This window comes from Ailuropoda melanoleuca, chromosome 1 (assembly GCF_002007445.2).
Source record: "Ailuropoda melanoleuca isolate Jingjing chromosome 1, ASM200744v2, whole genome shotgun sequence".
Classification (NCBI taxonomy): Eukaryota; Metazoa; Chordata; class Mammalia; order Carnivora; family Ursidae; genus Ailuropoda; species Ailuropoda melanoleuca.
Window position 1 is genome coordinate 25089968 of NC_048218.1, and position 25117 is coordinate 25115084.

General features: G+C 35.7%; 1 pseudogene; it reads right to left on the reverse strand.

Annotated features, from left to right (window-relative positions):
* Nucleotides 1-482: 482 nt before the first annotated feature.
* On the reverse strand, nucleotides 483-10245 carry LOC100470162 (annotated as a pseudogene).
* Nucleotides 10246-25117: the final 14872 nt, after the last annotated feature.

Consider the following 25117-nt stretch of genomic DNA (forward strand, 5'->3'; position numbering starts at 1 on the left):
AGAAGGCAAACATGATCACATCTATGTTGTAAAGATAGCACAGAGAAGGAATTATGGGAGAATGAATCACTGTTTTCTTTGTTTTATGCTCAATGCTTTTGATACGTTCCGCAGATGATTATAAAAATAGAAGTGACCTGTTTGTTTCCAAATAGCCAGAACCTTCGCACTGGCTCACCAACAGTTACACAAGTGCTAAGTATTCAAAGACCGCTGGTGACCTCTACTTCCCTCTGGTCCCTTTACCAAACCTCTACTTCACTTATGACATTCCTTGTTAATATTTTGCATTTCAAAAATATACAGGTAAATACAAGTTTGCTAAGTTTCATTTAACCAAATAAATTTTAAAATAGATAAAACAGTTAAATTCTCACAACACTAACCGTAGTTTTCATATTCATTAAAGCATTTTACAATTACTCAACTACGAAAATTGGAAATGTGTGTGTTTATTTGGAAAAGTCAAAAATTGAGTCACTTCACTTTTTCCTGTTGCTTCCAGTTGCTAGAATACTGGCAACTCATATAAATATATTCAATGTATCCGTGTAGATTCCCAGCATTGAATTGATGGGATCATATTTTTGAACTCTATGTATTGGTACTATTTCTGCACACTTGATTACATATATTATTTAGAAGGAACATACTGAAAAGGACTAATCCACCATAAATTGCCACAGACTACAGAGTGGCACCAGCCACAGTGGGTGGTAGGTGGAAGAAACATAGATCCTAGTGAGGGTATAAGGATGAGACCCAGGCCCACTCCCAGGGATGGTCCCATGTTCAGAAATTTCCCACTGAGTGCACACGTGGCCAAAGTGGAGGGGCCTCTTCCGAGGCCCACTGTGTACTATGCAGCTCTGATGAGGAGAGCCCCCCCCCCCCGCCCCACATCGTGAGAGGAGCCATTATGGGACCCTTCACACTAGAGTAGAATAACTAAGCAAGTTCCTTAGGGTCTTGGGCTCTGGTCATATAATATTGATTGTACCAGCATTCCACCTCCAATATGGCTTCAAAGGTTGCACCAGTTCTCACCCAAGAGCCTCTGATCATGTTCATGAGAAGAGTTCTGTTTACTTCCAGGGTGGACAAAGCTGTAAAACCAATACTTCCTGCTAAGTATATATGCATAGAATGATTTCTGTTCTTAACATACCGAGGCCAAATTACAGCCTTTTCAATGGTTACAATTTCATTATATATTCCTAAGCCATAGTAGAACAATGCTCCAAGACCAAGCAGGCCGTCCAGCAATAAGCCATCTTCTCATCTGATCAAATTTAAATATTTTTCTATCGATGGTTCCAATACTGCCTCCTTGGGTTCTTGGCCAGCTTTTCCACACCAGATACCAGTTCTCTGATGGGTGTTAAGCATATTCCCTGCTGGATGTTAAGAGCCATTGATTCTTTGTGATGAAATTCTTCACAGCAGAGGAGACCTTGGTGAAAGCTGAATAGAAAACTCTGGAAGGTAGTGTCCAGAAACATACAAGTCTTGGCAGTCAGGATAGTGGGTTTACCAAGTAGATTGAAATGGTCAGTCCCTGGTCACCTCAACCATGCAGTTAGTTACCCTTCTGGACTGGTGAAATACAGATGCCACACCTCCCTAACCCTTTGTCCACTCCTTACTTCAAATTTTCTTAAGCTGCTAAAATTTAGAGTCCATTTATCACTTCAGCCTAGCTTATTCTGAATAATATAGTATTCCTATTTGGTACATTTTTCTTTTACTATTGGCAGCATGTCTTATATAAGTAGTTACAAGTTAGCAATACTATCATTAGGGATGGATAAAAACAATTTATAATATGCAAAAGTAACTCCTCTGGTGCTTAAGGTATTTTCAAAAGAAAAGACACTCATTGTACAATAAACACAAATATTTTCAGAGTATTAATTTTGCCAATATTTTGATCTATGTTGATAGATTTCTTAGTATTATAAATTTCTTATTGAAAAATGATTTGTAAAGGGGAAAATATGTTGTAATAAACGTGGCCTTGTCAAATATGACAATTTTAAAAAATCGTTCAATAATATTGAATTGATTTTGAAGAAGGTCATGTGAATACTACAAACAGACTGCTGTGGACTAAATTATGTCTTCTGAAATTCATATCCTGAAGTCCCCATGATGGGATTAGTGCCCTTGTAAAGGAGGAAATGACACCAGAGCTGTCACTGCCACATAGGGACCTAGCAGGAAGTTGGTCACCCACAACCAAGGAAGAGGGCCCTCTCCAGGAATTTCATCTGCTGGCAGCTCAATCTGAGACTCTCAAACTCTAAACCTGTGAGAAATCAATGTCTGTTGTTAAGCCTTCTGGTCTAAGGTATTTTGTTATAGCAGTTTGAGTAGACTAAAACATAGGTCTAACATTTTCTTTTTGTGATGTTTTATTTCTCTAAAATCTTGGTCAGGATATTGTAATTATTTAATATTACAATTTATCCTGAGGTAAAGTGTTAGAAAACTGAGCTAGAGAAGGAGCACATCATATAATTTATACAAGGTATTATAGACCCTAAATAGAGCAAAATCTTTTCAGGTTCCAGTAAAAAATATGATTCATGTAATTTGTGTGTATGTGCTCGTTCAGAGTCAGGACATTATTACAGGTGGGTTGTAGTGGTACGAAAGGAACAGAGACCTATTTAGAAATTATGCTTTGAAATCATTAGTTAACGTATCTTTTATTCTATTACTGCTGGTTATAAACAAAAGCTTTAAAATATCCTTACCATTCATAGAGGTATATACCCTAGTAAAGCAATTTTCCAGTGTATCATCAATCATACAAAAAATTTATTATGAGAGGAAAAAAAAAGCCTATTCTTTCCAGAAGTGATAGTTTTGTCCTTTTTGTTCTATTGTCAATAAAACTCCTAGCACTAATGGAGAGCAAGTGTAGAGATTCTGCAGAGACCTGTGGAATTGTACCATACTGATATGGGAAGCTTTTGAAATAAGGCATAGGAAGGACTGAAGGCTCATGCCATGTTAACAGGCTATTTTGTGAAATTATTTGCTGAATAAAGTCCATAATTATAAAGAATATGTAGAAGTGTGTGATAAAGTAGCTAACTTTGGTGTATATAATAAGCAGAAGTATTTAGCCTGTCTACTGTCCTGTGATTTATGTTTTCTCAATGAAAGAATAGAGAAGAGGAAGGGGAAAAGACATAACGCCTCAAACATAATATTTTCTCAAAATAATTTTTAAATGAATGTGTAGTGAATCCAATTTTCAGCATGATGGGTTTGCAGTTCATGACACATCTAGATGGAGTATTTAGCTCTCTGCTTTTAAACTGGTTATTTGAGATTTGAGTAATTAGTTTGGAAACTAAATGGAGGAAATTCCAGCTATGTAACACCCATTATTTGTTGATTCAGTTTTACTTTAGCATGGTGTGGCATAACTTTTGTGTATTTGTTTTTGTTCACCCTAAACTTGTTCCTCAAATTTGCAGGGCTAATTGCTGATTGAGAATGTGAGTTTTATTGGTCCTATGATGTAAATACCCTTATGCAATACCCCCAGGTTACCAGACAAATTCTAAAATAATAGTACTGTCTCCCACTACCACATTTGGCCTTTGAGGTGAATATTTTTTCATAAGAATTAGACACGAGACAGTTTTTCTCTTTGTATAGCTTTCATCTTACAAATGGAATATTACTCAGCTATCAGAAAGAACGAATTCTCAACATTTGCTGCAACATGGACGGCACTGGAGGAGATAATGCTAAGTGAAATAAGTCAAGCAGAGAAAGACAATTATCATATAATTTCTCTCATCTATGGAACATAAGAACTAGGATGATCAGTAGGGGAAGAAAGGGATAAAGAAAGGGGGGTAATCAGAAGGGGGAATGAAGCATGAGAGACTATGGACTATGAGAAACAAACTGGGGGCCTCAGAGGGGAGGGGGGGGAATGGGATAGACCGGTGATGGGTAGTAAGGAGGGCATGGATTGCATGGTGCACTGGGTGTTATATGCAACTAATGAATCATCGAACTTTACATTGGAAACCGGGGATGTACTGTATGGTGACTAACATAATATAATAAAAAAAATTTAAAAAATAAATAAATAAAATATCACAAAAATTAAAATGAAGCTAATGTGTGGAAGGCCTTAATGAAAACATGCCCTTAAAGATGTCATGGGATTTAGGAAGAAAAAGAGCCAATGGAAGATGGAATTACAAAAATAATTTTTCTTTTTTAAATAAATTGATTAAAGGAGACTAAATGTTTGATATTTTTGTAGAAGGTATGATAATGTTTGCCTGTGAACATTATTTAAACATTAACGTAACATGGACAATATATTCAATTAAATAGTTATCCTTTTGGAAATATATTGCTTTTGTCATTTTTCAATACTAAGAGGGAGAAAAAAGTGAAATATATCTCATTAGGTCATCAGATTTGTAGATGTCTTCTTCTATAATGGCCAATTATAAAATACAAATACATATAATAATATTTTGTTGTTTAGAGAGAGAGAGTGCAAATGCAGGGGTGGAGCAGATGGAAGGAGAGAGAGAATCTCAAGCAGGTGCCATACTCAGCAGAGTGTGATGTGGGGCTTGATCTCACGACCCTGAGATCATGACCTGAACCTAAACCAAGAGTCAAATGCTTAACAGACTGAGCCATCCAGGAGCCCCAATGAGTTTTTTTTTAAACGTAATAGTTGCATTACTCTTACTGTGTTGTGCAATACAGTTTTACCTGTGTTTAGAGTACATGACAAGGAAATTAGTCTTAAGATATTTACTTTGCTTAGATATATCTTCTGCCTCTAACTTCTTTATATTACAATGGAACAAATATGCCTCATGCTGTTTGTTACAGTTTGAAGGTAAGTAGTGAGACAGCTCTATGTTTCTAAAGTGATAGAATCTCCATATAGCCCCTGCAATTCAGAGTGAGGGTCTCACTCTTAGAAATATGAGAGTCAATACATGTAGAAATTAGAGGGCTCTGGGGCTTAACTGGCTAAAGTCACAATGAACGAATATGTAAAACTTCATGCTTTTAAAATTTATGATAAAAATCAGAACAGAGATCGGAGTTCACTAGTCAATATACTTGAAAGGCAAATCACATACAACCTAAAAGATAGTTAGAAAGTTGGTGGTAGGAATAGAATCAGAGGAAGATGAGTTGGTCAGATGATTTTAATAGCTAGTGTTAAGGAGATATGGAGTGGTCACTAGTATCAGACGAATCCTTTCATGGTCTGGGACATTCTTTTCCAAAGTTCTGTGAGGAATATGTACCTTGGTGCAGGTCAGTGGAGGAGAGATTATTGTTGTGAGCCAGGTAGTCTTTCTCCTCAATTTTAGAATGATAAGAAATCTGTCTGGACTTTAAATCACCCTTAGGTGGGGAGAACCCAAGGATTCTAATATGGATTGAATATTTTCTCAAAATAATCTGTGTAAGACACAATGGAAATGTGACTGATTATGTCTTGAATTTGAGAATGGTAGCTCAGGAGTTGGTAAAGTTCAGTTTTAGGGAGAAAGAGGTTAGATTTTTACTCATCTGCAATTTAGTGATGTAACACTCACGTTCAGTAGGACACAGAATCCCAGACAACCAGTGGTCATATTTTTGTCCTCGTTTNCGTTTTTGATAACCCTGACAGTTTTGAGGAACGCCGATCCAATATTTTGTTCCAGGTACTTTTTTTTTTTAAAGATTTTATTTATTTATTCGACAGAGATAGAGACAGCCAGTGAGAGAGGGAACACAAGCAGGGGGAGTGGGAGAGGAAGAAGCAGGCTCATAGCGGAGGAGCCTGATGTGGGGCTATCCCATAACGCCGGGATCACGCCCTGAGCCGAAGGCAGACGCTTAACCGCTGTGCCACCCAGGCGCCCCTTAAAATCATTCTTTATTTGTGAGATCATCAACTTTTTCTGTAAAGGGCCAGATAATAAATATTTTAGGCTTTGCCTAAAATACAGTCTCTGTTACAGCTGTTCAACTTTGTTCTTATAGCATGAAAACCGTTCGTAGCTTAGGGGCTGTGCAAAATCAAGCAGGGTGAAGGTTTGGAGGCAGGAAGTGGAAAAAGGGTCAGATTTGACTCACAGGCTGTAGTTTTGCTAACCCCTGTTCTTTGGGAGTTTACATCATACATCCACAATTTTCCTTCTACTTTTTTGTTCATTTCTTTTCAGTCCCTTTGGTGGCTGTTCCTTCTCTACTCCATTTCTCATTGTGATCAGCACTCCTCCCTCTAGTTAAAAATCTCTTTCTGGGTGATCATATTCATTTCTAAAGCTTTTGATTTTATTTTATCTTATTTCATTACACTTTTTTGGGGAAATTTTTGTAGAGAAAGTAAATTAGTCATATTCTAAGCTTATAACCATTTATCGTTATTAATTTGTATAAGGAACTGCTTTTTATTATTCATTTCTTTCTTTTCATTGTGTTTCTGTACTCCACCCCCCCTTTTTATTGTGGTAAAAAGACACAGAACATAAAATTTACCGTTTGACCATTTTTTAAAAAGATTTATTTATTTTAGAGAGAGAGAGAGCACGTGCACACATGTGCGAGTGATGGGAGGGGCAGAGGGAGAGAGAGAAAGACCCCCCCCCACCACCCAGCAGACACCCGCTGAGCACAGAGCCTGCCCTGCTGCTGGATGCATGGATCATGACCTGAGCCATAACCAACAGTCAGCTGCTCAACCAACTGAGCCACCCAGGCACCCCCCAAAATCGTGACCATTTTTTAAGCGTACAGTTCAGTAGTGTTAAATATATCCACATGGTTGTGTAACAGATCTCCAGGACTTTCATTTGCAAATTTGAAACCTGATACCCATTAGATTATAACTTCCTTATCCCCCTCTCCCCAGCTCCTGGTAACTACCATTCTACTTTTTTTTTTCTATGAATTTGACTACTTTTGGTACCTTATATAAGTAGAATCATACAGTTTCTGTGTTTTGTGACTGACTTATTTCACTTAGCATAATATGTTCAAGGCTTACCTATATTGTAGCATGTGACAGGATTTTCTTTCTTTTAAAGGCTGAATAATATCCCATCACATGTGTGTACTCTATTTTGTTTGTCCATTCATCCATTGGTGGACATTCGGATTCCTTTTTCTTCTTGGTTATTTTGAATAGTGCTGCTGTGAACATAGTTATGCAAATACCTCTTTGATACCCTGATTTATTTTTTTTGAATATATACCCAAAGTGGGATTGCTGGTTCATATGGTAGTTTTGTTTTTACTTTTTGTTAAATCTCCATACTATTTTGTATAGCAGTTGCACTGTTTTACAATCCCATCAATAGTACAAAGGGTTCCAACTTCTCCATGTCTTCAACACTTGATATTTTCCCGATCTACCTGTCTATCTAGTAGCCAACCTAATAGGTGTGAGGTGTTATCTCATTGTGGTTTTGATTTGCATTTCTGTAATTATTAGTGATAGTGAACAACTTTTCGTGTGCTTGTTGGCCATTTGTGTATCATCTTTGGAGAAACATCCTATCCCATTTTTAAACTGGGTTATTTGATTTTTTTGTTATTGTTGAGTTGTAGGACTAATTTCTATATTATGGCTATCTATTAACTCCTTATCAGATACATGATTTCCAAATAATTTCTCCAATTCCATAGATTGCTTTTTCATTCTGTTGGTAGTGTCCTCTGCTGTATAAATTTTTAAGTTACATATAGTCTCATTTGTCTATTTTTGCTTTTGTGGCTTGTATTTTTGGTGTCATATCCAAGAAATCATTGCCAAATCCAATGTCATGAAGTTTTTCTTTTTTTCTTTTTTTTTTTTTTTCTTTTAGGAGTTATAGTTTTAGGTCTTACATTTAGGTCTTTAATCCATTTTGAGTTAATTTTTGTATATAGTATAAAGTTTCGACTTCATTCTTCTGCATGTGTATATTCAGTTTTCCCAATATCATTTGTTGACTGTCCTTTCCCTATTGAGTGGTCTTGGAATCTTTGTTGAAGATCATTCGATTACATACACAAGTGTTTATTTCTGGGCTCTCTATTTGATTCCAGTGGATTGTCTTAATGCCAGTACCATACTGTTTGATTACAGTGTTTTAAAGGCATTCATTTTCACAAGTTTCATATATATTCTGACAATGCTTTTATCCTGAAAAAATTTTCAGTTTATAAATTTTCATAAATGGTACTGTACTATAATCTCATTCAGTTTTTACTATATTCATTCAGTCTATAATTTTAAGATCTCTCTGTGTTGCTGAATGTGTTGCTTCTACCTGCTGCATGATGTTCTCAAGTATGCATCTGCCATAATTTAATTAGAGGTTTCTTTAGGAATAAACAATTAGTTTATCTCTAATTTCCTACTGATGCAAACAATTTCTAGGTGAAAATCTTTGTATATGTCCTCTTAATAGACTTGTACAACAATTTTTATTATATATTTAGCTAAAAATGGGATCATTATATCATCAGTTCAAAAATAAAAAAAAATCAGTTCAAAAACATAATTAATTAAAAGAAATCCAGATTGCTTTTGACAATAATTGTCATTTTATAGTCCCACCTGTTGTGCATAAAAATTCCCATCTTCTCATATCCTTGAAGACACTTGGTATTATCAAGGTATTAATTAGGTTTCTAATTGTAGCTGTTTTGATAGATATGAAGTGGCGTGTTAATGTTGTTTTAATTTTCATTTTTATGATTATTAGTGATTTGGAGCATCTTGTAATATGCTTGGACATCTTCTTTATGAATTGCCTATTTATATCCCTTGTCTATAATTTCTATTGGGTTTTCTATCATTTTTGTTTGGTTTTCAGGAGCTTTTGGTATATTTCAGCTATTAACCCATTGTCAGTTAAAGATATTAGCAAATATTTTCCCAGTCTATAATCTATGTATTTAGCTTTGTCTATAATGGCCTTTTTTGAATAGAATGTTTAAATTTCAATACAGTCAAATCATACTTTATCATTTGTGTTTCTTGAAGTCTTTCTTCTGCCATAGATCACAAAGGTGTTTTACTACATTTTCACCTATTGGATATATAAATTTACCTTTTACATGTAGCTCAGTAATTCTGAATTTTTGTTTGTTCATAGTATAAGGCATGAGTTCAGTTTATTTTCTCCTTAGAGTATACCAGCTCTCCTGAAGTTATCTACATAAAAATGTATTCTATTCTTGCTCTGTGGTTTACTTTTACCGTGTATCAATTTCTTATACATACATAGTTTGATTTCTGACCTCTGTATTCTATTTCAGTGGTCTACTTATCTGTTCTACAACATCGTATTATTTTAATTGCTTTGGATTTCAGTTTTATCAATATATGTTAAAATCTGTCCTTACTTCTTGTTTTAGTTTTTCAAAGATTTTTAAACACTTTGCTTGATCATTATTTTTTATTTCAAAATAATTTTTCCAAATTCCCCTAAAATTCTTCTGAGATTCCATATGGAATCTTATTGAATTTAATTTATGGAGTATTGAATTCCTTACAATGTTTATTAAGATCATTTATAAACATATATATTTCTCCATTTACCGATGTCATATTTTCTATCTTTTATTTAAAATTCTTCTGTAATGATCTTATGTGTTCTATGATAGGTTACTTCTTAGATTCTTTACAGATTTGTTGTTGTAAGAGTAGATTGCTATTTTTGCCTCTACATTTTCTATGTTTATTGGGGACATAAGGGGGTGTTCTAGATAGATGGTCTTGTCCTGTGAAAAGAATGACAGTTTTGCAGATTCCTTGCCAATCTTTACAGCATCTATGCATTTTTTTTTCTTATAGGATTATTTGAGTACTAGGTCTGCCATTTACCAGTTTTATCAGTTCAGGTATAACCAGCCCCCCCCCTCCAAAAAAAAACCAAAAACCACAAAATGATTTGACAATTAGTATAAAAAATTATTAATAGGGGATTGGAATAACAGGAGACTGACTACTGAGGAGTAAAATACTATAAAGAGCAGAGGAATACCAGGTATAGGAAGCAGCCACCATCCATAAGGATAAGAAAGAATACCCAAGGAAGGAAAAAAATCTAGAAGACCCCTCCTACCTCAGGACTGAGATCCAAACTTAATTGGAGTGAGTGCAGCCATGGCTTACTGGTCAGCAGAGATGTTGGCTGAGGCTTCAGGGCCATCCAAAGTTGTTCTGGATGGACTCCAGGGGAAGCCATCCATAGGGAATTACAATGTTGGCAGTGTTTACTGGGAAGCCATTCTGTAGGGTGCTGGGGAAAGCTGCCCTGGGGATATACTACACCTTAGAACTCTCTGTGAAGCTGCTCCTTGGGTCTGCCTGGCAAAGCCTTTTATGGGGAAGCTGTTGGTTCTAACCCTCTTGCGGGCCTTCCCTGGCGTTATCTGAAACTGGCCCCTCTACCGCTGGGCAAGGAGAGACTGAAGAAAGAGGCAGGTCACTCCAGGTTGGCAGGTGGCAGTTTTGATAAGAAAAGGGAACTTATATATGAGACTTGTCTTGAGTGGCAGCAAGACGAATGGCTCCCTGAACCTGCCTCCCAAATCTTAAAAGCTTATAAAGAGGCCTTAACTGGGTTCAGTCATATATGCCATGCAGATGTTCTCAATACCACATAATTATGTATCCTTGGAGCAGCCTCTGGGAGTAGGAAAGGCAAGTAGAACTCCTATGCCAACAACAGAAAGGGGGATGAGATGCCTCTGATTGCCCAGGTCCAGCTCAAGAGTCAACTGGCAGTCACTTCTTTTCAACAACCTTCCCCAACAGAAGCACTGGGTTAGCAGCATTCTGCTGTGCAGCCACCCAAGAGGATGCTGGAGTAGCTGTTCACAGCAGCTGTCATACTGGTGAGTCTTCACTAACAAGCCCCCAAAGAAGAAGCTGTTCATAGGGAATTGCCATGTGCTGTTGCCCGGTGGGTGCTGTTGGAACCGTGTGCTGTAGAAGCCACACATGCTGCAGGAGTCTGGTGCCGCAGAAGCTGTGCAGAATACTCTCCAGGAGCCTGTTTAGAGGAGCACATCAGAACCGGGAAAAGAAACCCCTCCCCTCCAGTGTGCTGTCAGCACCGCTTACTGAAAAATCTTAATATGATACAGCCTGCAAAGAAGACATATATACAGGTGCTGTGGGTGGAATTGTGCTTCCCCAAATTCATCTTTTGACATTTTAACCCCTAGTCCCTTGGAATTGGTTGTATTTGAAGATAGAGTCTTTAAACAAGTCTCTAAGGTTAAATGAGGTCATTAGGGTGGGCCCTAACCCACCATTTCTGGTGTTCTTATGAGAAGAGGAGTTAGGATAAAGACACGTGCAAAAGGAAGATGTGAAGGCAAAAGGAGACAATGACCACCTACAAGCCAAGGAGAGAGGCCTCAGAATGAAACCAGCTCTGCTGACACTTGATTTCAGACTTCTAGCCTCCAGAATTATAAGAAAATAATTTTCTATTGTTTAAGCAACCCAGTTTGTGGTATTTGTTACGGCAGCCCTAGCAAACTAATACACAAGGCCTATTTCTGTTACTGAATAGCAGGCAGTGAAGAGCGAATGTGTAGCTGAGACATTACAAATTGATAACTGACACATAAGGTTTATAAGCTTAGAAAGTTAAAAACATTCTCTGAACCTGTTTTCTTATCTTAAAGATGGAATCCTTGCCAAAATTGAAAGCTTTTTTTCACTTTTAAGAGTTACTTCCATTTTCTCCCCCTCAGTCACCTAGAGGACTTTCTTATTCATAGAATTTCAGGTAGACCCCAACCTTTGGAATCAGGAAAACTTGTTCATTTTGGCACTGATAGGCTCTGTGACCTCAGCTAAGTACTTAACTCTGTGAACCTCACTTTCTTTTTACAGAAAATAAAGGTTATAAAACTTACCACATCATGGTGTTGTAAGGATGCAATGAGAGAATATATAGATCTAAAACACTCAGCTCTGTGCTTGGTGCACAATTAGTGCTGGTTAAGTTGCAGACTCTTGTTGTCTTTGTCACTCTGATGTCGAACAGAATGACTCTTAATAATCTGTGAAATGTGTATTTGTTGCTGAACAAACTGAACTGAATAGATTTTCAGTGGGAGAACTGTAGACATAGCAACGGACAGTGTATGTGCATGTTGGGGGGGCAGTATGTTTAGATAGAGTAAGTATCTACTTAGTACCTTGAAAATCATAAAAATGTGTGTGATTACCTGTAGTGAGTTAGGTGTGGATGGCTGGCCGCACAGGAACACATTGCATTCTAGTGTTACACGGGATAATAGATCTCACTGAATACCCGGGAAAGAAAACAACAAAAAAAAAACCCCAAACAAAGAGCAAAACTCCTGAAACAAAGCAGAAATGATTTAAATATGTCACCCACAAAGAGTGAAAATTCAGAGAAAATAGTTATTTTAAATCTCTGAGAAAGGAACTAGACCAAAAAATGGGAAACCCATCAAGCCTTAACTTTTTTTCAGAGAGTCCCTAATTAAATTATGACAGCAAAATCTAACAGGTACAAAACAAATCTAATTTTAATAGTTATCAACCTCTTAGCTTTTGTTTTGGGACAACTTTAATAAGGGCTCCCCCACTGTTTCATATTTTAGAATCTTTCTCTTATTAAGATAACACGGCAGGAATCAATAAGTTTATTTTAAGTCTTACATCTAAAACAAGGTCATGCAAGGTCTTATGTCTTCAATAAACTGATTGTTTCAAGCTGAACTTGTGTATTAGTGCTGAGGCGTGAACAAACATAGGACTTTTCAACACCAGCACAGGAAAAGAAATACACAATTAGATGTTGAGATTTCTAATGCTCAGTGAACAGAACCGATATTTTTAAAATTAAAAATGTGTCTGCTAATTTTTGCTTTCAAGGTATAGACAGTCACACACATAATTACAAGATTTACTGCTTAATATCCTCTTAACCACTGAAAGTGATTCTGTTTATGTTAGGAAAAAGAAGCCAGGTAGAAAGGTCATTATGTTGTGTCTGCAGTTCTCACTCCTAATATGTGAGTCTCGTTTATAAGTAGAGGAAAAATCAATAACCCTTTTAAGTTGCCTTGGATTCCAAGTGGAAAATGCTTTAACCCACTGCACTGTGGTGACTTAGAGCCACTGTGAGATATTATGCAATGTTGTTTCACCAAGGATCCCAGCTCACTTCAATAGCTCTTAATTGCATTGTTGAGTCTGTCTTGGCTGGTGAAGCAAGTGAATGCTGTCACTGCTTCCTGAAAGTTTAACTCTTTTATTCATCAGTTATTCTTTATCATCTTCTTGAAAGTTACTTTTGCTTTTATAGAAGTTACCTGGAAGATTAAAGTCGTTACAGAAACACAGTTCCAGCAGCCCAGGAATGAAAATCTTCAGGATCTTAATTTAATTATGCCCAACTAATATTGGCTAAGCACCAACTGTGTGTAAGGTCTTACATATGAGGTGGAACAGCTGACAAGAAATGAGTAAGACAGTTCCTGTTTCCAACAAGCTTTACTTAACCATGGAGAATGAGTTAAGAATATAAATATCTACAATTCGAAGTTCTATATAAATGCCATATGAGAAGAGGAAAAAGCTTTGTCCGTAGTTCAAAGGTTCAGAGGAGCTCTGTCCTACACACATCAAGTTACAGGGAAGTAAAGGCTTTAGGAACCTTGAAGGATAGATGAAAATTCGAAAAGAAGCAGCAGGGAGATTGCCATGTAGGGGCAAGACAATTGATAAGTAAAAGTGAAGGCAGAATAAAGACCGGACCTTTCCCAAGTTATAGCCCAGGTAATAGAAACTGATGAATTTGGAAAGTAGGTGGAGTCTAGGTTGTGAAGGATTTTAAATATGCTGCTTTCTTAAGAAAATTACTAACATGTTCCAGGCAAAAGGCCAGAAGGAAGACTGCTCTGGTGGTAGAGGAAGACTACTCTGGTCAATAAGTATTGGAAAGGGAGAACAAGACAGTAAAAATAGATTAGATTAGATATCAGATGCTTTTGAAGTCTATAATATGTTGATTAATTAAAGTATAACTAGTCTCCGGGACAAGTTCTGAATTTATGCCCCCAAAACGTGAGTTCTAAAGCCACCTTCCACAAAATGTGTGAGTTTAGTAAGAGTGAGGAAATACCTGCATACATATGTACCAACTGCATGCCAGACACTGTTCTGGATACTCTCTGTGTTTCATCTCTAATATCCACAGCAATTATTTAGATAGGCATCAATAACTTCGTTGTACAGATAAGGAACTAAGGCAGAGAGTGCAGGTAACTTGCCAAATGTCAGAGAATGGTTAAATAGAAGGGTTGAGATTTGAGCCAAGTATTTCTCACTAAACCCAGTGCTCATCCAACTCTAGGCTTACCTCTACATCTCTTTGCATATTTCTCAATATCTTAGCTTCTTTATTAATAAATTAGGGTACCTGTATGTTGCCTATCAAGGAGTAACCCCACAAAATTCCTAAGTATGAACATGTGAATGTTCTGGGCAGGTGTAGTATAAGCACACTTAAAATACTTCATTAATGTAACATATTTTATATACCTTACTTTAATCTCTGTTGGTGAAAGATTAGGTGACCCTGAGTTGATTTGCCTCCCCATTTGTTTGTTTTCCATATGCTTTGACAAACAGGAGAAGGAGGTAAAGGTGAGTGTTTCCAGGTAGTTCTGGTAGAAAATTTGATGCACACTATGGAGTAATGCGTTAAATATATACACACCAATAAAAATGTAGTTTTTAAATGTAGTGTTTACAAAAAAATTAAAAGAATACTATGTACAACAAAATATAATTTATATAAATTAAAAATATGTGTGTACAAGAAAGAAGCATTTTGAAGGAACACATACCAACAAAACCATGTTAAACTCATTAGAATGTTTGCCTGTGGTAGAGGGGAAAGGGCCTGGGCTATAGGACTATAATGGAATGATAAATAAAGCAAGTGTGGGTTTGTGTGGGTCAATGCTGATAATGTACCAAGAAATGAGTGCTATGATTAGTCAACCTTCTGCACCAGAGTCCTTTCGAAATTAGTAGAAGAATGGACTTCTGATGAACTTTCAAAGAGAGGGGAATCTAAGCCTGAGTCAAAGAAATTATCCTACATCAAAACGTGGGAAGCATTTAAAAAGGTAGTCTCTGATGACACAGGGTTAAATAAGAAACGGCAGCATGGAGATTAAGAATGTAAAGCTCTTTCTGGGCAGTCTCCATAGAACCTTACTTTTTTCTGAACAATCTGCTTTCTAAGTTCGACTTCACTCCTTGGAAGCAGTGGGGTTCAGGAAAAGAGCAGGGACTTTGGAATCAAGAATTGTTGGATTTAAATTGCAGAGTTCATAACTTCTTGTTAAAGACCAAATCATGCTACTCAATCTCTTAAAATTTGAGCATATCCATACATAAAATAGCCACTTTACTGTGTTGATGTGAGAAATAAATGAGTAGAATACTTAACTGTCTAGCACAGGGCTAGGTTCAAGGTAAGCATGCTATCAGTGGTAGTTCCTATATGCTTCATCTTTCCCAGACATTGCTACTCATGGCATTCATTCACAAAATCCTGAATGAGACACTACTGTGGTTTATGCACTGGATATACAAAAATGGAAGAGACATAACTATGCTTTCAACGTATTTGTAGTCTACTAGTGGAAAAAAAACAGAGTTAAACCAAAAATTATATTACAGGTTGAGAAATACAATGATGAAGTCATATATGGGTGGTAGAGGGACAGACAGAAAGGGACTAAGAATCAGATAACATTTCTTGGAAGAGAAGATAACTCAAGTGCTGTCAAGTAGATTTAGTAAGAGATAGTAAGGATGTAAAATTCCAGAAGAAACCTTTTGTGTGAAGAAAATCTCTAAACTCTAGTGCATGGCCATTTCAGTTCATGAGAACTGGTAAATGAGTATTTTAGTTGGTCTTCCATTATAAGATTTTATTTTCTAGTAAATTAATTTGTAGTTCCTGAATACTTAACTGCGTGATAAAATTGCCTGCCAGACTCCTCAAACTGACCCATTTCTCACTTTTCCTTTGTATGTTACTTATTTCACTATGCTTTGCTAAGAAACTCAATGGGACAGTGTGGAGCTAATCTTGTTTTTCATAACTTTAAGACCTTTTCTAGAGCCTTGAAAACCCTGGGAACTATTTTTCTAAACTCTGATTTAATCCATATATATTTGCTCAGTGTTTGTGTTTCATGCTTTTTTTTTGTTAAGTGAATATTATTTTAAACGTACACTTACACATTTGTGTATATTTACACACACACACACACAGACACACAGGTGCGTGCATGGTTGCGTGCATCTTTTTCCTTAAAAGGAGACAATAAGAAAGGCTGTGTTAGCAGAGGGTGCTATAAACCCAATATGTGATAGTGATGTCAAAAATTTTTCCTTTACAACTTCTACTGAAATGGCAAGACTTTCCTGAAACAACATTTAGTGTTTGTTTTTAAAACAAACCCATGGGTTTACTTTGTAAAAACTCATGAATGTTTTTTTATTCACCCATATCCTTTTCAGGGTTGCTCCATGCCAAGGGAAATATGATTAAGGCAGCTCAGGAAGAGTTTTGGTCGGCAGTAAAATACAATGGATATATCTTGTTGGGAATTCAAAAGGAAGAATGGGAAAATCTGCATGGACATCCTTGGGGGAGTAAGTTATAACTCTTAAACTCTTGTTAAATGATAACCCAGACTTTTAAAAATATGTTCACCCTCAGATTGATAACAATAACTTAAATTTAGCTCCAAAGCTTCTGTTAAAAAAAAATACTAAGTCCTAAAATTTTTATAAAGCCTAGTGGCAATACTAAAGCTGATATTGACAAAACACTTAAATAGATCTATTCCGTGTGTGGTCACTTTTGTGGTTTAGATAGTTTAAGATGTAGTTTACTCTGCAAATTTTTCTTTCCTTGCCTTAAATATTGACTGAGTTTGAAATAAAATATGTTTGTGATGAAACCTATGAAAAAGGAGTTCTATTGAAAGTTGTCCCTCCATCCCCAGACTGAAGAATACATCAGGGTTTAGAACTTGCTTTGATGTCAGTAAAAATGCCACATTCTGCAGAGAGAGACGTGGGCATAAAGTGAACATGGTTAGGAGAGGAGAGTGTCAAGGAGGAGTATTTAGCTTCCAAAGTTTTAAGGTGTACGAAAGACATAGAATAAATATCTTCTCCAAAATATATTCAAAACTAAGTTATTTACATTGATTCACATATTTCACCTTCTCTTTGGAAACCTAACAACTAGTAGTTCTGAATTTCCCTATATGTTCAACATGAATGTGTAGAGTGCCACATCCAGGTTGCATTTTGCAGATATCTGTTTCAATAGCTCAGTTGATATGAGCCAGTCAATTGTATTAACTGAGTGAAATACAATAAAAAAGGCAGTTAATGGAGAAGTGGAACAGATTAGTTTGAAAGTCTCTGTTGCAGTTTGAATATATTCTTGTCTCCTAAAACTAGGTTTGTAAGAGAAAGCAGATGCTATTTGCAAGTTTTTGTGGCTTTGCAAGAAAAAAATATTAATGATGTTAGCTACCTCAAGTAAAGAACATTAAGAATACCTCTCTCTGTGTATGTGTATTTGTTTCAGGCAAACTGTAAAGTTCACACATTCTCTGTAATGTCTGGATGGCCTTGTTAATGCCTGGCAAGTTTTCAAAGAATGTTGGGTGACATGCTTTTACCTTGCTTTGTAAGTGCCTTCTTCATGTGCCCCAAAGTTCAACTTTGGTCTCGGTGACTGGCCACACATATTTCATCAGCCTTGGGTTCAGTTTCAGTATTTGTGAAACCAAATAGTAAATGCTTAATACCATGTCATTTTTTCATCTCCAATTAATTTGCTTACAGAGGTTATCATCACATTCAGTTAGTTTCAGGAACATAAGCAGGTATATCATTTGAATTTATTTTTGAAATCTGAATATGCATTTTAGATGGATAGAACATTCTACATATCAGTTGGAGTAGAAAATACCCTTAAATGTTTTCTGTTGAAAATCCATTAATCATTGAAAAGTATAGCTATTATTTCAAAGTTAAAATACATCACTAATTGATGATGCTTGAAATGATTGAGAAGTTCAAGTAAAGTAAGGAAAGAGCATTTATTAGCATTAAACTAATAATATTTTTGATTTGAAACTGCTTACAATTAGGACATTCATTAGGACATGACTTTTTGAAGAAAAAGTTCTTGTTAATTTTTTGCATTGTGTGAAAATGAATTAAAAACAGAATATCCAACCAAAACATAGTTGGTTCTCACTAATTAAACCTCAAAACAATAGATTCTAAACAAATAGTTTAAGAAGCTAATTCCTTCTAGATCTGAATATATGGAGGCTAAGCATTCAATCAAGAGTTTGAATTCAACAGCAGAATGAAATAATGACTAATTCCTTGCTTCTCCTTTACTCATTGCTTAGGCATTTCTGAGTCTTTCACAGTTTACATTGCACTGAGTGTGGTTGAAAATATATTTTCAGAATGGAAAAGTTTTATGGAAAGTGTCATGAATTTTGACACTGATGGTATAGCAAGTATGAAGATTTATGTGTGTGTTCATACTCATTAATTATATGTTCACAGAATAATTGTTACCTACCATAATATAACCAGACCTTAAGCCAAAGACAAGCTATATAACATACTAGGGGTACAGATGGTCCCCAACTTACTGTGGTTCAACTTATGATATTTTGACTTTATAGTGATGCAAAAGCAATATGTATTCAATAGAAATTGTACTTTGAGTTTTAAATTTTAATGTTTTCCAAGCTAGCAATACGTAGGATGATACTGTCATGATGCTGGCTCCCAGTCAGCCACATGATCATGAGGGTAAACAACGATCTAAATTCATACAACTATTCTGTTTTTCACTTTCAGTACAGTATTCAATAAAATACTTGAAATGTCAAATAGTTTATCATAAAATAGGCTTTGTGTTAGATGATTTTGCCTGTCTATAGGCTGTTGTAAATGTTCTGAGCACATTAAGTAGTCTAGGCTAAGCTCTGATGTTCAGAAGCTAAGTTTATTAAATGCATTTTCAACTTAAGATGTTTTCAACTTACAATAGGTTTATCACGTTTACCTAACTTAAGATAGGTTTAACCCCATTCTAAGTTGAGAAAGATCTTTTTCAATGACTTTTCAGATGTTCTTTACATATTACAAATATGTGCCAACAAATTGGATAACCTAGAAGAAATGGATAAATTCCTAGAAACATACAGTTTTGTCAGACTGAATCATGAAGAAAGAGAAAATCTAAACAGACCAATTACTAGTAGACAATAGAATCAGTAATCAAAAACCTCTCAACCAACAAAAGTCCAGGAACAGCCAGCTCCACTGGTGAGTTCTATCAAGCATTCGAAGAATTAATACCAATCCTTCTCAAACTCTTCCAAAAAGTAGAAGAGAGAACACTTCCAAACTTATTTTACAAGGCCAGCATTACCCTGATACCAAACCCAGACAAGGATACCAGAATAAAAGGAAATTGCAGGTCAATATTCCTGATGAACATAGATGCAAAAATTTTCAACAAAATATTAGCAAACTGAATTCAAAAATACATTAAAAGGATCACACACCATAAGCAAGTGATTTTTATTCCAGGGATGCAAGAGAGTTAAATATCTGCATATCAATCAATGTGGTACACCACATTAACAAAATGAAGGATAAAAATTATATGATCACTTCAATAGTTGCAGAAAAAACGGTTGACAATATCCATTTGTGATAAAAACTTTCAACAAAGTGGGTATGGAGGGAATGTACCTCAATATAATAAAGGCCACTTGTGACAAATTCAGCTAACATCATACTCAGTGGTGAAAAGGTAAAAGCTTTTCTTTTAAAATCAAAAACAAAGCAAGAATGCCCACTTTCACCACTTTTAATTAATATAGAATTGGAAGTCCTAGTCACAGCAATTAGGAAAGAAAAATAATTAAAAGTAATTTAAATTGGAAAAAAAATTTTTTTGACTATATGAGATGACATATTATATATAGAAAACCCTAAAGACTCTGCCCAAAAAATGTTACAACCAATAAATAATTCAGTAAAGTTGCAGATACAAAATCAATACACAGAAATATGTTGCATTTCTATACACTAATGAACTATCAGAGAATAAATGAAAAAAATTCCATTTACAATTACATCAAAAAATACCTAGGAATGAATTTATTTATTTATTTTTAAAGATTTTATTTATTTATCTGACAGAGAGAGAAACAGCCAGTGAGAGAGGGAACACAGGCAGGGGGAGTGGGAGAGGAAGGAGCAGGCTCCCAGCGGAGGAGCCTGATATGGGGCTCAATCCCAGGACTCTGGGATCACGCCCTGAGCCGAAGGCAGATGTTTAACGACTGAGCCACCCAGGTGCCCCTAGGAATAAATTTAACCAAGGACGTGAAAGACCTTACACTGAAACTGTTAAGATGTTGATGAAAGAAATTAAGTAAGACACAAATAAATGGAAAGATATTTCATACTCATGTATTGGAAGAATCACTTGTTAAAATCTCCCTTCTACTCAAAGCAACTTACAGATTCAGTGCAATACCTATCAAAATTCCAATGGTATTTTTTTATAGAAATAGAACAAACAATCCTAAAGTTTGTATGGACCCACAAAAGGCCCCAAGTAGCCAAAGCAATCTTGAGAAAGAACAAGACTGGAGGCACAACACTCCTTGATTTCATACTCTATTACAAAATGATAGTGATCAAAACAAGATGGCGTTGTCATAAAAACAGACATATAGGTCAATGGAACAGACCTATATGGTAAGTTATATTTACCAGAAGTGACACACTATGTGTTTATTTAATTTATAACAAAGTAGGCAAGAATATGCAATGGGGAAAGGACAGTCTCTTCAATAAGTGATGTTGGAAAAACTGGGTAGTCACATGCAAAAGAATGAAACTGGACCACTATCTTATACTATTTGTGAAAATTAACTAAAAATGGATTGAAGATTTGAATGTAATACCTGAAACCATAAAACTCCTGGAAGAAAACATAACTGACAAACTCCTTGACATCTGTCTTGTTGATGGGTTTTTGGATCTGACTAAAAAGCAAAGGTAGCAAAAGCAAAAATAAATAAGTGAAACCATATCAAACTAAAAATCTTCTGCATAGTAAGGAAAACCATCAACAAAATAAAAAGGTGACCTACAAATGGGAGAAAATATTTGCAAATCATGTATCTGATAATGAATATCCAAAGTACATAAAGTACTCCTACAACGCACCTGCAAAAAAAAAATCTGATTAAAAAATGGGCAGAGGATCTGAATAGATATTTTTCCAAAGAAGACATACAAATAGCCAGCAGGTGCATGAAAAGATGCTCAGTATCTCTAAACATCAGGGACATGCAAATCTAAACTACGATGAGCTATCACCTCATACCTGTTAGAATGGCTATTATCAAAAAAATAAGAGATAACAAATACTGGTAAGGACGTAGAGTAAAAGGAACCCTCGTGCACTGTTGGTGTGAATATAAATTGGTGCAGCCACTGAGGAAAACAGTTTGGAAGTTCCTCAAAAAATTAAAAAAAGAATTATCATATGATCCAGGAATTCTACTTCTGGGCATTTATCTGAAGAAAATGAAAACACTAACTTGAAAAGAATGTGGGCATCCCCATGTTTATTGCAGCATTATTTATAATAGCCAAGATATAGAAACAACCTAAGGGTCCATTGATGAATGAATGGGTGAAGAAAAGGTGGTATATGTTTGTAAGATAGAATATTACTCAGTCATAAAAAAGAATGAAATCTTGCCATTTGCAGCAACATGAGTGGATGTTGAGGGCATCATCCTGAGTGAAATAGGTCAGACAAAGACAAATATCATTTGATATCACTTATATATGAAAAAGTAGGCTCATAAATAGTGAAAGCAGATTGGTGGTTGCGAGAGGTGGGAGATGGGGATTGAGTGAAATGGGTGAATGGAATCAGAAGGCACAAACTTTCTGTTTAAAATAAATGTCATGGGGGGCGGGGGGCGTCTAGGTGGCCAGTCGTTAAGCGTCTGCCTTCGGCTCAGGGCGTGATCCCGGCATTATGGGATCGAGCCCCGCATCAGGTTCCTCCACTGGGAGCCTGCTTCTTCCTCTCCCACTCCCCCTGCTTGTGTTCCCTCTCTCACTGGCTGTTTCTCTCTCTGTCAAATAAAGAAATAAAATCTTTAAAAAAAAATGTCATGGGGATAGAATATATAACACTGTGACTGTAGTTAATAAACTGTTGCGTATTTGAAAGTTGCTAAGGGAGCAGATCTTAAAAGTTCCCATCACAAGAAAAAGAAAAAATTCTGTAGTTATATATGGTGATAAATGTTGGGTAGACTTATTGTGGTGATCATTTCACAATATATACAGATATCAAATAATTATGTTGTAACCCTGAAAAGAATGCATGGTTGTATGTGAATTATATCTCAGTGAATTTTTTTTTAAATCCTGCTTGAACGAAGAAAACCTTACACTATACATTGCAGTTAACATTATCAACATAGCAACGCATAACTAATAGTTGTTCAGAGTACAATGGCTATAACTTGCTTGTGAAGTGACAGAACTGTCAGTGTTTCTTACATGTTACCTGCAGTAAGGATCCACTTATTAGTCCTTTGAGGTCTGATGCAAAAATTGGTGTATAGGGTAAGGAAAGCGGAGCTACAGAGAGAAATTCTGAGATGATTTTGTTACCTTGAAATTCAATTACACTGTTCCAGGCCACATTTCCAGATCCAAGATTTAAGAGCAGGACTTTCTCAAGGATCTTATGAGGCTGCATGTTCATTTAAAAAGCATTAGAAATAAAAACGTAAGTGAGATCTAGAATTTTTTTTGAAATTTTCTTTTTTAACAGCTTTATTGAGATATAATTCATTTATCATGTTATTCACCCACTTAAAGTGTACACTTTAGTGGCTTCCAGTGTAGTAGCTGAATTGTGCAACAATTGTTACAGTTGATTTTAGAACATTTTCATTACCCCAGCAAGAAATGCTGCACCCCTTAGCTGTCATTCTCCAACCCTCCAACCTTGCCCCTGGATCCAGGCAACCCCTAATCTACTCTGGGTCTGTATAGATTTGCCACTCTGGACATTTCATATGAATAGAGTCATATAATAAGTGGCCTTTTATAACTGACTTCATTTTAGCATAATGTTTTCAAGGTTTGTTTATGTTGAAGCATGAATCAATACTTCATTTTTAAAAAATAAGAAATAATATTCCATTATATGGGTATAGCACATTTTGTTTATCCATTATCAGTTGGGAGATATTTAGTTGTTTCCACTCTTGGTCCATTATGCTTAATGATGCTATGAATATTTGTTTACAAGTTTTTGTGTGGACATATTTTCATTTTTCTTGGGTTTATACCTAGAAGCAGAATTGCTGGTCATATGGGAATTCTTCATTAATGTTTTGAGAAGCTGCCAAAATGTTTTCTGAAGTGGCTGCCATTTTGTTTCCACCAGCAATGTAGGAGAATTCTGATTTCCTCACATCTTACCAGTATTCACTGTCTGTCTGTCCTTTTTTATTTTAGCCATCCTTGTAGACGTAAAGTGGCGGCTCATTGTGGTTTTTATTTACATTTCAATAGTGATAAATGACATTGAGCATCTTTTGATGTGTTTATTGGGTATTTGTATTCATTCTTGGGAGAATTATCTACCCATTATTGCCCATTATTCTAATTAGGTCATTTGTCTCAGTACTATTGAATTGTAAGTGTTTTTTCCATATTCTGGGTATAAGTTCCTTAGCATTTATATGATTTACAAATATTTTCTCACATTTTGCGGAGTGTCTTTTACTTTATTGATGATGTTCTTTGACATCAATAATATTGTATTATAGCTATCAAACTTCCTAAGAGACTCAATCTTAATTATTCCAACCACTAAAAAGAGATGATAATTATGTGAGGTGATAGAGGTGCTAATTATCACTACAATGGCAGTCATACTACAATATATAAATGCAACAAATAAACATGTTGTACAACTTTAATTTACACAATGTTCTATATCAAATATATTTCAATAAATAATAAATTAAAAAATTAAGAAAATTAAAAGATGTTTTTTGAGGCACATACATTTTTAATTTTGATGTTGCTTATACTTCTGAAGTCATATATAAGAAACTGTTGCGTAATAGAAGGTAACAAAGATTTATTTCTGTGTTCTTTTCTTAGAGTTTTATGGTTTTATCTCTTATATATAATCCATATTGAGTTTATTTTTGTGTGTGGTGTGAGATATTCTAACTTTTCTATGTGGATACCCAGTTATCCCAGCATCAGTAATTGAAAATATCCTTTCGTCATTAAATCGTTGTGGTACCTATGTCAAAAATCAGTTGACAACAAATGTAAATTGTTAAACGTAACAAAATGGGTTTATTTCTGGATTCTTAATCCTATTCCTTTTATATATTTTACGTATATTATGTATCTTGTATATATATTGATGTAGGAAAGACCTTAGGGTTCAAAGCCGATGGCCAAGAATTCTTGAGGTGTCTTCAGTACAAAAAGGTAGCTTTATTAAAGCAAGGGGACAGGACCAGTGGGCAGAAAGAGCTGCACTGGGATCATGAGGAATGGCCCATTATATACTTTCAAGTTGGGAGGGGGTTAGGGATAACATAAGTCTCTAAGGAATTTTGGAAGCAAGGTTACCAAGACCTTAAGGGGGCTAGCTATTGTTGGGAAAAGGTCATTTATTACTGTCTAATAAATCGTTAGTCATGAGACGCTTCAGATATATATCCATGGGTCAAATGCTTGGGGGATGATTGCCAACATGTGTCTAGGGGGGTAAAGATAAAGGAAGTTTCCAAAGGAATTTTTATATGTTAAAGTGGACTTACAGCATCCTGGGGGTTGGGCTAAGATTGCCTCTTTCCCTCAGTAAAGTATTAACATCGAGGCAGGTGAGTCTCTAGAGGAATGTCA